This window comes from Sceloporus occidentalis, unplaced genomic scaffold (assembly GCF_023333645.1).
Source record: "Sceloporus occidentalis isolate IW3139 unplaced genomic scaffold, rSceOcc1.0.p SCAF_7, whole genome shotgun sequence".
Lineage (NCBI taxonomy): Eukaryota > Metazoa > Chordata > Lepidosauria > Squamata > Phrynosomatidae > Sceloporus > Sceloporus occidentalis.
In genome coordinates, this window is record NW_028316987.1 from 96870582 (window position 1) to 96887591 (window position 17010).

A 17010-nucleotide genomic window follows, 5' to 3' on the forward strand; every position below is an offset into this window, starting at 1 on the left:
TGTCCAGCTTTCATAGCCATCCAACGAAGTTTGCTCCAACAAACTACATATCCCAGGATTTTATCAGATATGGGGCTGTGGCAGTTAAAGGGATCTCAAGCTGGTCTTTCTCTCTATAGTGGTGGTTCCCAAACTTTGGTCCTCCAGATGTTTTGGACCAAGCTGGCTAGGACTTCTAGGAACCGAAGTCCAAAATGCTAGGAAGACCAAAGTTTGGGAATTATTGCTCCAGGAGGAAAGTTTCCCAGACTCTCCCTAGTTTTCTGGTTGCAAGGCAGGCCACTCATTGAAGAAGGGATTGATTTGCTGTGAAGTCGAAAGCTTTCATGGCCAGCATCCATAGTTTTTTGTGGGGGTTTTGGGCTCTGTGGCCGTGTTCTGGAAGAGTTTATTCCTGACGTTTTGCCAATATCTGAGGCTGGCATCTTCAGATGCTGGTGCTATGCAAACTACGTATTTATATATGTAATGATTTAAAAGTTAGAGAACCAAATTACGTATTTATATGTACTCAATCATCTATTAGTCAAGCGATAAGTCAATTGCTTTTTGTGGGTTTTTGGGCTATGTGGCCGTGTTCTAGAAACATAGCCTGAAAAACCCACAAAAAACGATTGATTTATCGTTTGACTAATAGATGATTAAGTACATATAAATACCTAATTTGCATAGCACCCAGACTTCAAAACAGGCACTTTCTGGCAATTTTGAAGACGCATGAGATAAACTTAATTGCATTATTATTATTATTATTATTATTATTATTATTCCATCCTTTATCGTGGGGTGACATCTACATAAATGTAAAACCATGATTGCAAACACTTTGAAGTAATTCGTATCTGTCCAAAGTTTGGGAACCGCTGCTCTATAGTGATGTGTGTGTTAAATTAAAGCAAAATCAGAAAAGGGAAATGATGGCAGTTGGATGAGCCCCAGTTGGAGAGATTTTGGGACCTTTCATGCCCTTAGCGTGGGCAGAAGCAGAAGTCGACTTGGTGTGGGATGTTCCCGAACCCACTGACGTCGGGAACGAGGTTGATCTTGGTGACTCCCGGGGGGTACTTCAGGCGGAAACTCTGCAAGATGGTGGTGATATAGAGGAAGAGCTGCATCCGCGCCAGTCCTTCGCCAAGGCAGTTCCTCTTGCCTGGAGGAGAAGGAAAAGCAGAAGGGGGGAAACTGGGTATTCTTTTCCCAACAGAGGTTTCAAGCATGACATTTCAAACTGCAGTGCAGTGCAGCCATAGACACAGCAATTAGATGTGCCCCAGAACTCCAGATTTGTGATTTTGGGCTGCAAGTTGGCTGATAACAGGAAGAGGAGGCGATGCGATGTGACTTTCTGGGCAGCACAATGTGTTGTTGTGGACAACAGGGTGAAAATCTGACCACCTTAAAGATGTCTCCCCATCCAATGCCCGGACCTGCAGAGAAAGGCATGTCTGCTCCATTCTTCTTGAATTCTCCTTTTTCATCCAGGAAATGCGCCGGGTCAAACTGGGACGGGTTTTTATATTGCTTGGGGTCATGCAGCGCAGATCTCAGGATGGGATAGAGAGTAGCTCCCTGTGGGAAACATACAAAGGGATTGGCAAATGACAATTTTGTTGCTCATTTCTAAGCCCTAAGGAAGGCTTTACATTCTTATACAGGTTGAGTCTCCTTTCTCCGAAATGCTTGGGGCCAGAAGTGTTCCTGATGTTTTCCTCTTTTGGAGTATTTGCATATAAATAATGCAATATCTTGGAGATGGGACCCAAGCCTAAATGTGAAATTCATTTATGTTTCATGTACACTTTATACACAGAGTTTGGAGGTAATTTTATACAGAATATTTTAAAATAATTTTGTGCATGGAACAATGTTTGTGTACATTGAGACATCAGAAAGCAAAACTGTCACACTCTCAGCCACCCTTCTGGACAATTTGGGATTTTGGAATATTTCAGATCTGGGAATTCTGGATCAGGGACACTCAACCTCTATTAGTACAAGACAAATTATGGGATTATGTGCACACAGATGGAAGATTATTTAGCAGAACAACTTCTGATTCTTTCTTTTTTAAAAAGGGAATTGCAGAGTTTAAAGTATCATGTTAAAGATAACACTTAAGAGTTCAAAAACTACTAAGTCATTACATTTTGGTGGCAAACAAGAACATTTGGGCAACTGAAAGATGATTTATTTCTATGACTGATATTCTGCCTTTCTCCTAAAATGGGACCCAAAGTGGCTTAGAACAGAAATGTGGGGGGAAGTTTAAAAGGCATTAAATGACCTTTTGTTTTTGTTTGTTGCGTGTCTTCAAGTCGCTTCTGATTTACAGCGGCCCTAAGGCAAACTTATAATGGGGTTTTCTTGGAAAGTTTCTTCAGAGGGGGTTTGCCATTGGCATCCTCTGAGGCTGAGAGAGTGTGACTTGCCCAAGGTCTCCCAATCGGTTTTTACATGGCCGAGCCAGGATTCAAACCCCGTTCGCCAGAGTCACGGTCCAGTGCTTAAACTACTTTACCACACCGACTCTCTATTAAATGACCTAGCCAATTAAAATGTTTAATTTGACATAGTTAAATACATACATATTCAGCACTTCTTGAAAACATGCAACCAGCTTGATGTAGCATTGGACATTGCTTTATATCCAGTTGATTCCTTCCATCATTTCCTATGTTTCCAGTCCATTTGCCTTGGTCCAGGCCTTGGAGTTAGAGAAGAACGGCTGGCCCTCCTCCCCTTCCCCTCCACCACTCCCTTCTCCTTTTGCGTCATGTCTTTCTAGATTGTAAGCCTGAGGGCAGGGAACCGTCCAGTTAGAAAGATTGTATGTACAGCGCTGTGTAAATTTACAGCGCTTTATAAATAAAGGTTAATAATAATAATAATAATTGGACAAGGACTCTGCAGACCAGGGTTCGAATGGCTGCTCAGGCATGGAAACCCTCTGGGAGGCCGTGGGCAAGTCACACTCTCTCAGCCTCAGAAAACCAAGAAATGATTCCAGAAAACCAAGAAAACCCCATGATAGGTTCGCCTTGGAGCAGTGGTTCCCACCCTGTGGGTCTTGACCCCTTTGGAGGTCAAATGATCCTTTCACAGCAGTCGCCTAAGACCATTGGAAAACACATATTTCCAATGGTCTTAGGAACTGTGACACCACAATTTTATGATTGGTGGTCACCACAACATGAGGAACTGCATTAAAGGGCCGCAGCATTAGGAAGATGGAGGACCACTGCCTTAGAGGCACCCAAGAACAAGAAGAAGAAGAAGAAGAACACCACACTGGGTACCTTTGGGATGTTGAATCCTTCCAGCTCCATGTCCTTCTTCACAATGCGGGTGAATCCTAAGGGGATGAGGGAGAGGAACCTCTGGGCTTCATGGAGGGCGGCTTCTGTGTAGGGCATCTGGAGGCGATCCTTCATGGCCGGCAGCCGTTCCCTTCCGATCACTCGGTCGATTTCCTCGTGGATCTTTGCTGGAAGTGGAGCCAAGGGCAAGACAATAAATGCACCCAGATAGTTGAAGAAATGCATTCAGCAAACCAGAAAAGGAAAGGCTAATCTCTTTTCTTCCCCCTTTCAAACATCAATATGAGGAACGCAAAGGACATTAGCCAGTTTTCCTCATCATTGCTGAGAAAGGCTGTTTCAGTCTGTCGAGGCCCCCCCCCCATCAGCATTATTTAATTTGTTTTTAATTATTTTAATTTGTTGTCTGCTATATTTTATTGTTTAAATGTTAAGACATATTAACATGTATTATGTTTAATTATTTTCGTAGAATGTACGCCAGAGGCAAGTTTATTTTATCTGTTTTAAATGACTGTATGTACAGCAGTGTGTAAATTTACAGAAGGTTATAAATAAAGCTTAACAACGATAGCAATAATAATTTGACTGCTGCAGGATCTCTTGCCATGTGTGAGGGTGAAAAGACCACAATATGTTTTTCGACTTCCATTTGCCATCCCTAACCCCCTTTTTGCCTTAAAATGCTGTATTTTGTGCAAAATACAATGGCTGAGGTTGTATGTGGAGGAGATGGAGTGTCATGTTATGCTCATGGGATTATTGCAAAGTCGAGCAACATTGCTTTGTGAGCAAATCGCAATGTTGCGCCACACAATGTGTGAGCAATTGCGCATGTAGATATCCATGATTCAACAATCTGATAACCCACCGGCATGCACAAAGTACTTGCATCATGGCACCTCTTGGGTACTTCCATCTCCATAGTTATGAATTGTGTTTCATGTCAGACAAAAATGCCCAGCCTCTTCTGTAGGGAACGTATGCATGTGTCACAGCAGGATCCTGCTGGGTTTTATACAAATGAAATTTTTGCAAAAACATGTGAAAAATAATGAAAAATACACAAAACATTTGGTAACTTCACCCAGCAAAGAGAAAGATTTCTAAGAGGTTGTACTTGAAACGCTGGTGTGGGAGCAGTGTGGGGGCTTGGCTTTTGGATGAGGCACACCCTGATTCCGCTCCCATGCCAGCATCACAATGCCCACCTGCCCACACTGCGGGTGTCATCATGGCACCCCTTTGGCATGGCATTTATATGATGCACCCCAAAAGGAGCGCCAAAAAGTGCCACCATGGCAGCAGGGGCGCCTGTTTGCCGGCTCTAAAAGGAGCAGCATTTTGCCGTTATTTTTAGAGCCAGCAAAGCGCCGGATCAGGGCCATGGCATGCGATAAGTTTTATTTATAAACTGCTATTCCATGTTGATCATAGTGGTGTACAGGGAAAAATTGCAATATCAAATACAAAATACAAGATAAAAATTGCAATACATAAATAAAACTCCAATAAAAACATTTCAAAATAGAGATTAAAACCATACATCAATCCAGGCCAGCTAAATGTGCTCGATAATGCTGTACATATAGGGGGGAGTCATATATCATCAAGGAGCACCGGGGAAGGCTTGCCGAAACAGGAAGGTCTTAAGTCTCTTTTTAAAGAGATCCAGGGAGGTGGCGGAGCGGAGTTCCTCGGGAAGGGTGTTCCAGATCCCAGGGGCCAAGATAGAAAAGGCCCTTTGTGAAGTTGACACATATCTCGTTATCGGGATCCTCAAGAGATTCTTCCCGGCTGACCTGAGTGTGCAGGGCAGATTATATGGGGAGAGGCGGTCCTCCAAGTACCCTGGGCCCAAGCTATTTAGGGCTTTATAGGTTATAACCAACACCTTGTATTGTGCCCAGAAGCGAACAGGCAGCCAATGGAGATCATGCAGAATCGGTCTTATATGGTCGGCCCTGGGACATCCAGTGACCAACCTAGCTGCCATATTCTGCACTAGCTGAAGCTTCTGGGTTTGGTACAAGGGTTGCCCCATTTAGAGCGCATTGCAGAAATCCAACCAAGAGGTTACCAGAGCATGTACCACTGTTTCAAGGTCCCCCCGGCACAGGTAGGGTCACAGCTGGCGTATCAGCCGAAGCTGGTAACAGGTGCTTCTGACCGTCGCATCCACCTGGGAAGTCAGCTGGAGCGACAAGTCCAAAAGCACCCCCAGACTGTGAACTGAGTCCTTCAGGGGGAGCGTGACCCCATTCAGGACAGGTGGACAAATTTCACCACCCGGACCCGGGGAACCTATCACTAGTACTTCCGTTTTCTCTGGATTCAAGCTGAGTTTGTTTTTCATCATCCAGCCCATTACAGACTCCAAGCAGGCATTTAGAGGAGAGATGCTGTCCCTGGTCACTGCATCAGTCGGGGACACAGAGAAGCATATTTGGGTGTCATCAGCGTACTGATAACACTGCGCCCCGTGTCTCCGGATGATCTCTCCCAGCGGTTTCATGTAAATGTTAAATAGCATGGGGGACAGAATAACATCTGGTGTCCTTAAGGGACACCAGATGTTAGTTCCCTCTTATCGGAGCAAACGTCCCCCAGCTGCACCATTTGGAATCTACCCGAGAGGTAGGAACGGAACCACTGGAGCGCAGTGCCCCAGATACCTAACTCCCTCAGGCAATCCAGAAGGATACCATGGTCGATGGTATCGAAGGCCGCTGAGATGTCCAAAAGCACTAACAGGGACACGCTTTCCCTGTCCATGCCCAGATGGAGATCATTGACTAAGGCGACCATGGCAGTCTCAACTCCATAGCCCACCTGGAAGCCGGTTTGAAATGGGTCTAGAAAATCTGTTTCATCCAAGATCGCTTGAAGCTGGAAGGCAACTGCCCTCTCGATCACCTTCCCTAAAAAAGGCAGCAGCGAAACAGGCCGATAATTATTCCGAATCAGGGGGTCCAGGGAGGGCTTTTTTAGCAGAGGTTTTACTACTGCTGATTTTAAACTCAATGGAAAACACCCCTCCCTGAAGGATGAATTAATTATACGGCATAACATAGAGGTTACCGCCGTTCCCCCCTGGGCCGCCAGCCATGAAGGACAGGGATCGAGAGAGCATGTTGTCTTCCTAACACTTCGAAGAATCTTGTCCACTTCCTCGGTACTCAGAGACTCAAAATGATCCAGTCTAATGGAGTCCACAGAAGCTCATGAATGAAACCCCACCGCATTGGTTATCTCATGGGCTGGTTTTCAGAATAAAATGAGAGAGATTGTCAACCAGCTACAGCAGAAGAGGATAAAGTAGGATCACATCATATCATATATCATATCAATGATATAGTTGGAAGTGACCCCAAGGCTATCCAGTCCAACCCATTCTGCCATGCAGGAACTCTCAATCAACGCACTCCCGACAGATGGATATCCAAGGAAGGAGCCTCCACCACAAGTGTCTTCCACGGCTGAACAGCTCTTGCTGAGAGGAGGTTGGGTGACCATCTGTTGGGAGAGGTTGGATTGTGTCTTCCTGCATGGCAGCATGGGGATGGACTGGATGTGCCAGGGGATTTCTTCCAATTCTAGGATTCTGTGCTTTTAAGAAGACTGGGTTGACTCAGTGGGTGGTGACCCACCTTCCACGTCTGGGTGTTCAAGCAGGATCATGAGGGTGTATCTCAGGCTGGTGCTGGTGGTCTCTGTCCCAGCGAAGAAGATGTCATAAACAGTCATCATCAGATTGTCTCTTGTGAACTCCGTTTTGGGGTTGTTCTTCTCCTGGGAATGCAGAGAACAAGTGTGACTCATAATCCTAGGGTTGGAAATGATCCCAAGGGAAATGATCCCAAGGGTCATCCTCTGCCATGCAAGAAGACACAATCCAGGGCCTTGCAGTGACTGATGGCCATCTATGTCTCTACTTAGAAACCTCCAGGGAAGGAGATTGCACCACTCTTCGGAGCAGCATCTTCTATCACAACATTTGGGGTTGTCTGGAATGACCAGAACTGGGAAACATCACTTTTTTAAAAACTACAGTTCCCAGAATCCCCTTGTCAATATGTGCACTGGCCACGCTAGGTGGGCTATTTGTGAGCATGTAGCCCCCAAACCAACCAGCTACAAACCCTAGCAGTAACAGGATTCTCCCATAGGGTTGCCAGATTGACAAATGGAGAGGGCTTCTGCACTTTTGGTGGTTGTGCAGAAGAAGGAATTTCAGCCAGTGTGGTCTCAAATGAAATTCCCTCTTCTATTCAACTGATTAAAGGGAGAAGAACCTCTTCCAATTTTCACTCTGGCAACCAGACTCACCCAATTCAGTGATGGGTACAGGCACTGGCTGCTTCGTGACTGCCACCCCCATCATTGCGTTTGGGCCTATATGGAAGCAAGAAACCCATGGCCACAGACGAGGGGTCAGGACTCAGGACCTCGTCATTTCTGCTGTTTTTCCTCCAAGGTTCTTCTTGCCGTTCTTGTGTGCCTTCAAACTGACTAGGATTTATGGAAACCCTCTCCTAGTGTTTTCTTGTCAAGACCGAGGAAGCTTCCCATGGCTTTCCTCTGAAATTGACTTGCCCAAGGCCACCAATGGGTTTCCATGGCTGAGCAGGGATTGGAACCTTGGTCTCCTAGGGCCCTCATCCAATACTCTGTCTAGGGTTCCCAGGTCACAAGGCTTGGCCCTGGAGTCTCCACTTTTCATGACTCCTGGACACAAGTGCTCCTGTTTTGGTAGGCTCAGCTCTAGACAAGAAGAAAGGAGTGGGTTCAAATCTCTGGCTAGCTAAGACGTCTGTCTAAATTTCTAAACAGCAAAATGTGTTCTGTGTGAGTGTGAGTGTGCTTGAATGACAATCTGTGAGAAGCTATGGTTATTACCTAATGCATAATGTTTAATCGCATCACCAAGAGGTGCCCCAAAGTGTCTGGTTTTGTCCCTGAAAGTATCAGCATTGGCCAACCCTACTCTAACCACTACTCTGCACTGTCTCCTCCATGCCTTACCTGCTCCATTTTGAAGAGGAAGGAATCTATGAAGTCCCTTGGGCCACTACTGGCATCCAAGGTCTTCTCGTGATTTATTATCTTCCGGGCGACAAAGGCCTGGACATCCTCAAGGTTTGTGAAGAAGGTCTGGTGAGGGCCGGGCAAGTGGTCCATGATGTGGGGGAAGATGTTGTAGAGCTGAAGGGGAAAGAGAGACAGAGGAATGGAAGATGTTTGTGATGCACACTGTGGTCATGCTTTGCAAGGTTGCTTTGCTTTGGAAACTGACACCTAACTGACAGAGTTGTTACCAGTTATGCTCAATAAAGATGAATATTAGACTTTGATGCAGGAAAACTGTCTTTTGCCAGAATCTGCAGAGATGATTGAGAAAGCATACTGGGCAGGTAGGGCTGATAGTGGCCTAGACCCTGTCCATTTTTGGGGGCGGGGAGCCAAGCCTTAAAATAAAAGTAGAAACTGGACATCCCCTCATCCTCACCTTCCTCCTGCTGACAAGGAATGGCTTCATTGATGGGGTGTTTAACCTTCTTGTCTACCTCCATTGGATGAAAACCTGCCAAACTGGCTTGTTCTCTTGAATCACAGGTGTTTTCTCCAGGGCACTTGCCACCACAAAAGGGACTCAACTATCCAACCCTTTGTTCATAACTCCTCTGCCTGCCTAACATCCCACCTCTGTCCCTCTGGGCACAGATCCACTTTTGAGGACCCTTCTCCAGCCCACCTTCCAGGGTCTTCCTCACCCACCTGTCCTGCGATGGAGCTCTCCAGCCTCAAGCTCTCAATGAGCAAGCGGACAATCCTGAGGTACTCCTGGTCCTGGTAGTCGAACCGTTCTCCCAGGAGAATGTGGCTGACTATGTTGGCGGTGGCGCAGCTGAGAAGCATGGCCGGGTTGAAGGGCTGGCCTGGCAAAGGAAGGGAAGGGGCTCAGTTGAGAAGAAGAGTGGGCAGCCGCTGGATATCAGCAGCTGCTTTGCACTTGCAAAGGTTGACTACATCATTTTTGTAGGGTTTTCAGGCTACGTGGCCATGTTCTAGAAGAGTTTATTCCTGACGTTTTGCTGGAACCTATGGCGGACATCTTCAGAGAATGCATTCTTTGGCATTCTCTGAAGATGCCAGCCACAGATGCTGGCAAAACATTAGGAATACATTCCTCTAGAACATGGCCACATAGCCTGAAAACCCCACAAAAAACTATGGATGCCAGCCACGAAAGCCTTTGACTTCACATTGTCTACATCTTTTGGCTCTCAAATATTTGAAGTCTGCAGTTTGTAACTTGGCAGGACTGAATCTCTGCCTAACAATCAGTAAAACTGGGGGTGGGAATAATGCCTCCCTCCCGATATGGATAGACTGCAACTCCCAGTATTCCTCTTTAGTGGCTATGCTGTCTAGGGATGCTAGAACATCCAATCCAACCACATCTGGAGGGCTGTAGGATTCCCACCTCCGAAAATTAACACACAAAGTCTTCTCTTCCCAAACTGAGTGTAGTCCCAGGTCTCTTCAAGAGTTCTTTTGGACATAGATGACTGCTATAGGGTAATATTTCTTGGTGCAGCAGATTGAACACACAGCAAACAGCACCCCAGTACTTTCACTGATGAAGCCTAGCATCCCCTCAAAGAAAAGTTCTACCCAGACTTATCAGTCAAATCGAATCCTCATTGCTGGTCATAGAGGGAATTCTTGGGCTGGGATGCACTGCCCTTAAACCAAAGCCAATGGAAGATGGACTCCCAAGGGTTATACAGTGAAGATGCAAATGAAGGAAACCAAGTCCACAAGTATGACCAGTCTCCCCCTCTGCTAGTAGTGATGAGAAATGCGCAGAAAGAATAATGACATAGGAACACTCACTCCTCCTTTATGTTCCCAGCTTCCATATCTTTTTCCAGCCACAAACTCTCACGCAATGGCATCATGAGGCTTGGTGTCAACTCACTGCAGTAACTCATGCTGTAACCCCAGGCTGCATGGCACACACTTTTCCGGGTCTAGCAGGGCTGTTGGGTGAACAGGAAAGGGAGGCGACTTGCCCTCCTGCCTGGCCAGCAGACCCTCCAGACCTGGAAGGCAGCTCCTTCACACCAGAGTCTGACAGTGGGCTGTGGCTGCCACCTGGTAACGTTTTCCCCATTTGGCCAGCCGCTCCGCTAGACCTGGAAGGAGCTGCTGGTCACCAGAAGCATCCCACCTCCACCAGTGGCCAGTGGAAAGGATGACCAAGGGGTTCTTGGGACGGATGGGAGCAACTGCCCCACTGAGTGTTTACCCCTCTCTGTGGTGTCAAATGGTGAGGTCCGCATCCATTGCACTCCCTTAGTAGCCCCCCTGCTGTAACATCAAGGCAAAGAGTATCTTTTGCGTTCACTAATATCAGTTAACTTTTTCATTAATGTTTGGCCATGATGCTGACAAGGACTTCCATCCGTCTGGTCACAGAGACCCAGTTCTCTAGAGAGGGATAGTTCCCGCCATGGAAACATAAGAGAGCAATTTAGCACATCAATGTACGAACCCTTTGTGGCTCTGAGCTCTTTCATGAGGAACTCTGCCTCCTCTTGGATCCGTTCCTCGATGCTCTTCTTCCCCATCCCAAAGTTCCTCAAAGTCGTGAGGGAGAAGCGCCGGATCTGGAGCCAACGCTCGCCGTTCGCCATGAGAATACCTGCAGTTGGGACATTTGGTACCTCCTGAAAATTTGGGCCACTGTTCCATTTTAGGCATGTAGCCTTCTGTGCCATAAAACCTAGGTTTCATAGCATCAAAGCTTGCTTGCTCCATCCTCAATATGACATCCCTTCAAATTTTTTGACATGCCACCTCTTGATCTTCTCTTCTCCAGGCTAAACATCCCCACTTCCCTCAATCATTCCTCACAGCATTAGCTGGTTTCCAGACCCTTCCCCATTTTGGTCTACCTCCTTTGGCCACACTCCAGTTTCTCCACATGCTTTTTGAGCTGTGTTGCCCAGAACTGGACACAGGATTATTCCAGGTGGGGCCTGACCAAGCAGAATAGAATGGCACTATTACTTCCCTTGATCTAGACACTATACTTCTATTGATGCAGCCTAGGATCACATTGGCCTTTTTAGCTGCTGGATCACACTGTTGACTTATGTTCAGCTTGTGATCTACTAAAATCCTAGATCATTTTCACATGGAGTCTTTTTAAGCCAGGTGTCTCCCATCCTATATCTGTGCATTTAATTTTTCTTGCCTGAGTGCAAGATTTTATGTTTCCCCTGTTGAAATATATTCTGTAGGTTTTAGCCCGGCTTTCTAATTTGTTAAGGTCACATTGAATTCTGATCTTCTATGGTATTAGACCCTAATTTGGTGTCATCTGTGAATTTAATATTCACGTCCTCTGTTCTTTTATTCAAGTAACCAGTAAGTATGTTGAATAGCACTGGGCCCAAGACAGAGCCCCGTGGCACCTCACTAGTCATTTCTCTCTAAGATGAACCATTGGTGTATCCATCGGGGTTACTTTCCAAGGGCTTCTGTGGATACTTGAAACTGTGGATAATAAAGAAACCCATTATTTTCAATGAGACAAACAATGTCCAGCCTGGGCCTAGAAAGAACATATATTTTTCAGACATGGATAAGTGAAACCACGGATACTGAATCCGTGGATATGGGGGTCAAACTGCATGCTTTGGATTTGTCTTCACTAGTCCGTTATTGACAACTGATGATGGTTTAGTATGGAAACTGCCTCTCTGGAGTTAGAGAGAAAGAAGAAAGAGGGTTTGGTGCCAGTATGGGTGGCACCCAGCTCCAACTCTCCCACATGTTTCAAAAAAACATTAAACAGCATTGGTGACAAGACAGAATAATAGAATCATAGAGTTGGAAGTCCAACCCGCTTCTTCTGCCATGCAGGAACTCACAGTCAAAGCATCCCTGACAGATGGCCACCCAGCTCCAAAGACCTCCAAAGAAGGAGACTCCACTACACTCCGAGGAAGGAGTGTGTTCCACTGTCGAACAGCCCTTACTCTCAGGAAGTTCCTCCTAATGTCTCTTTTCTGGAGCTTGCATCCATTGTTCTGGATCCTGTTCTCTGGAGCAGCAGAAAACAAGCTTGCTCCATCATCAATGTGACATCCCTTCAAATATTTAAACTAGCATATCATTAGGAGTCTATCTCAGGCTGTGAAATTTTTTTTATATGGTACTAATTGTTTTTAGATGAGATATGGTTTTATATTGTGATTTTAAATAATTGTTATTAGTATTATTGTGTCTGTATAATCAGCGCTGTTTACGCACAATTCTAAATATACACTGGACTGACTATGTGACGAATGTTGCTGTCCTTGAGAAGCAGGGATCACCAGCATTGAGGCCATGCTATTGAGGACGCAGCTGCGCTGGGCAGGACACGTTTCTAGGATGGAGGACCATCGCCTCCCAAAAAGAGTATTCTACGGTGAACTCGCCACGGGTCAAGAGTGTAAGAGGGGCGCCCCAAAGAAGAGATACAAGGGCTCCCTGAAACAACATCTCAGGCTTGGCCAGATAGATCACCAACAATGGTCCTCCCTGGCCTCGCATCGGGAGGCATGGAGACGCACTATCCATGACGCTGCAGCCTCCTTCGAAAGCTCACGCCGAACGAGCCTCAAAGAGAAACGACAACGCAGAAAGAACCTCAACCTGGAAACATCACCCAAGGAGACCTTCTGCTGTGCTTTCTGCAACCGGACCGGTTTATCCCGAATTGGCCTTTTTAGTCACCAACACACTTGTACAAAGCGTGGGACGAGTCCTTCCTGAATCTTTGTTCGCGAAGCAAAGCCAGAGAGAGATAATTTTGTTTGTAATCCCGCCTCGATCCACTGGGAGAGGCAGGACAATATAAATAAAACTCATCATCATCATCATCATCATCATCATCATCATCATCATTATCATATCACCTCTTAACTGTCTCTGCTCCAGGCTAAACATCCCCAGCTCCCTAAGTCTCTCCTCATAGGGCTTCATGGTTTCCAGGCCTTTCACCATGTTGGTTGCCCTCCTCTGGACACTCTCCAATTTATGAATTGTGACGCCCAGAACAGAGACTAGCAGCACCTTCCTTTCTAAGAGAGGCAATACCTAGTCCTCTGTTGGTCTTATCTGCTGATGGGAAGCTTCCTCGGTCGAGGAATTCATCTCCGCTGTCCACCAGAATCTTCTTCACCACATCGTAGCCATAGAGGACCACCACCCGGTCTGAGCCAAAATACACCGTAAACACTGGTCCGTATTGTTCACTCATCTGCAAAGTCAGGGCAGGAAGAAGAGGGTGAAGAAGAGGCAACACAAGAGGGTGAGTTTGAGGGGCAAGGTGCCTATCTCTGGGCATTCCCCCTGGAGCCAAGACGGCTTTGGCAGAGCCATCATGGTCTAGCGCAGTGATTCCCAAACTTTGATCTTCCAGGTGTTTTGGACTTCAGATCCCAGAAGCCCCAGCCAGCTTGGCCTAAAATCAGGAAATCTGGGAACTGAAGTCCGAAACATCTAGAGGACCAAAGTTGGGGAACCACTGGTAAAGTGGATGGACTGTTGGACTAGGACACCAGGAGTTTGAATGCTAGTTTGGCCTCCATTGGTTTCAATTGGTTCACCCTCATCCAGTCCATTACAGAAGACAGGCACTGGTTTAGGACAGAAGCAACTTCCCTGGATTCAAGTGGAAAAGAGAGTGCAGAAAGTATTGTAGGGTAAACATTAGAATTGTGGGGCATCTTATGGCCAAAATAAACTCATTTGGATAAAACATTAAACTGTATGTTGTCGCTGCATAAGCGACCTCTCTCACCCCATTCCCTGTGTACATCCCTTTCAGACTGAAGCATTTAGCTCTACTCCTGAGTCTCTAACCAATAGCTTTTGATCCAGTCTGCCTCCTCCCCAGAAAGTTTTCCCTTTTATTCTTTGGCTTCCAAATGCCTGGAATGTGCTTCCTTCTCCTCCTCCCACTTTCCTTCCAAGCCTTCTCTCTTGAGGTTTGACCTCTTGCAATTTGGCAGCCTCCCAGGGCTTTGGAGCTGTTGCAAGCAACCCAAGCGATTGCCAAACCCAAAGCTGTATTCTGTCCTTATTCCACCTCTTTGCTGGCGTCTGCCGAGCGATAGCTGTACTTTTGCAGCAACTACAGCAAGACGCTTTAGTATCCCTTCAAGATTAGCAGATTGACTGAAGCGTGAGCTTTCATGGACTACAGAAATAATCCAGAGTTGGGAAATGTCTATCTTCAAAGGACAAGTCTTTAAGTCTCTTTAGCTTGTTGTAGATGTTCTGTTTTAATATATACCGTAAACTGCTTTGAGTCCCATTCAAGAGAAAGCAAGTTAGGAATCAGATCAAATCAAATCAGTTAATAGCTGGTTGGGGGATTCTGGGAGGTGTAGTAAGTGAACTTTGGCTAGATTGCAAAATTAATGTACTTTGATCCCACTTTAATTGCCACACCTCCATTTTATGGATTGCTGGGATTTGTAATAATGTGCATTACTTAGAGCTCTTTGTGAGGGAGCTCTAGTGCTGCAGTCCAGGGGAACGGACCACAGCTTTCTAGCACAGAATTCTAAGTCCTTCCTTGAACTATGTACCCCAGGATTCCATGGTATGGATCCATTATGGTTAAAGCAGCACCAAACCTTTCTAAATTTGTAATATAGGCTGCATCTGCATTGTAGAATGAATTCAGTCTGACACCACTTTACCTGCCATGGCTCAATACTGCTATGAAATTCTGGCATTTTAGTTTCATGATATATTTATCCTTCTCTGTCAGAGTGTTCTGGTGTCACAACAAAACTACAAATCCCATAATTCCATAGACTGGAGCCATGGCAGTTAAAGCAGTGTCAAACTGCATGATTTCTGCAGTGAACCTGCCCCTTACCTGTCTCTGGATGTTGGGGTGTGAGTTTTAAAGAAAAAAATGACCGCAGAGGTTTGAGGAAATTTAACAAAACTTTACTTAACAGAAGTCTCAAAACAATAGCAAACAGAATATGAACAGTACAAAATCTTGATTAAGCAGCATGCATACATTACCATGAGGGCAGCATGGAGAGCAGGATTCAATAAATGCTCCCTAGACCCACAAGGCAATTATACCTTTCTAATGAGTTACCTTAATCACCTGGTCTACTTAGCTCATTACCATGAGCTTATACCTTACACCTGCCTGCTCACTAGATTCTCATCCAGTCACAACTTATTACCTGGACACTGGATGCTCACCTGGAGGTTGGAAGATACAGTTGTGGGTCCTGAGCGATGAGCTGGGATATCGCTCAGAGCTGCTAGACAAAACTGGGCTCAAGAGTGGAAGGGTCCTGGTTTCTTACCTTCTTCAGCCGTTCTGCCACATTGCTGGCCTTCAGCTGCAGGAGGTTCCCAACGAAGGGGAGAGGCGTTGGACCCGGGGGGCAGGTTCTTCCTCTTGGACTCCACTTTTCTCCAGACCACAAGGAGGACCAAGCAGACCACCAAGAAGATGGTGGTGGTCCCCAAAAGATCCATGGCAGCTCAGCCTCACTCTCCCACCCTTTTCCTTCAGCCGCGGAAAGACTGAAGCTCACAGTCCTTCTCCAAGGGATGTCATCGGAGTCAACAGTTAAACCGGTAGATGATGTTCAACCGCCATCTGTTCAATGATTGCTATAAAATTTTTGGAATGAAGCCTGGGTTTGTGTTTTTCAGCACCTTCTCTTTCTCTCTGAGGAATGCAAAAGTCTTCTCTCCCAGCATTTCAAAACTGCATTGCTTTCTTACCTGACTCCACTACCCAAAGGCAGCTATCCCACCTTATTAACCAATATGGGACTCCATCACACCTTTGTAAACTGCCACAATAACGTTAGTTTAAGAATGGAAGCATGCTGGTTTGGCATCATTTCTTATCATACTTTCTCCCACTTTCCTTGTTTTGGGTGCTTGACACCCATGATGATGTCTTTTGGAAAGATTCAGTCTCTCTTCCCCCCCCCCCCCCCAGTGCTGCCAATTCCTATCGTTTTACCCAAATCTAGTCTCATGTTCCTGAGAACGACGTCTTTGTCCAGCTCACTGTGCTACAGAGCCAACAAACGTAGCATTTCCTAGCTAGTTGTTTACCCAAAGCCTAGGTCTCTTGGACATTTGCAAAACCAATTCTTCCATTTTTATTAATACCCTGTTTATTAATAGCCCTGTTTAAATATTTGAAGGGATGTCATATTGAGGAGGGAGCAAGCTTGTTTTCTGCTGCTCCAGAGACTAGGACCCGAAGCAATGAATGCAAACTGCAGGAAAAGAGATTCCACCTCAACATTAGGAGGAACTTCCTGACAGTAAGGGCTGTCCGACAGTGGAATGCACTCCTTCCTCAGAGTGTAGTGGAGTCTCCTTCCTTGGAGGTCTTCAAGCAGAGGCTGGATGGCCATCTGTCGGGGATGCTTTGATTTGGATTTCCTGCATGGCAGAAGAAGGGGTTGGACTGAATGGCCCTTGTGGTCTCTTCCAACTCTATGATTCTACTTCAGGGGCCATATCTGTGCCGGCCAAATGACATATCCTTCCCTTGTCCTCAAGGTGATCAGTCCAAGTGACGCAGGGTCCCATCCCTGATTCTGGTGCAAACTGTCCTGATGACGTA

General features: G+C 46.0%; 1 pseudogene; it reads right to left on the reverse strand.

Annotated features, from left to right (window-relative positions):
* Window positions 1-936: 936 nt before the first annotated feature.
* LOC149310193 (cytochrome P450 2C19-like) lies at window positions 937-15896 on the reverse strand (annotated as a pseudogene).
* Between the last annotated feature and the right edge of the window lie 1114 nt (window positions 15897-17010).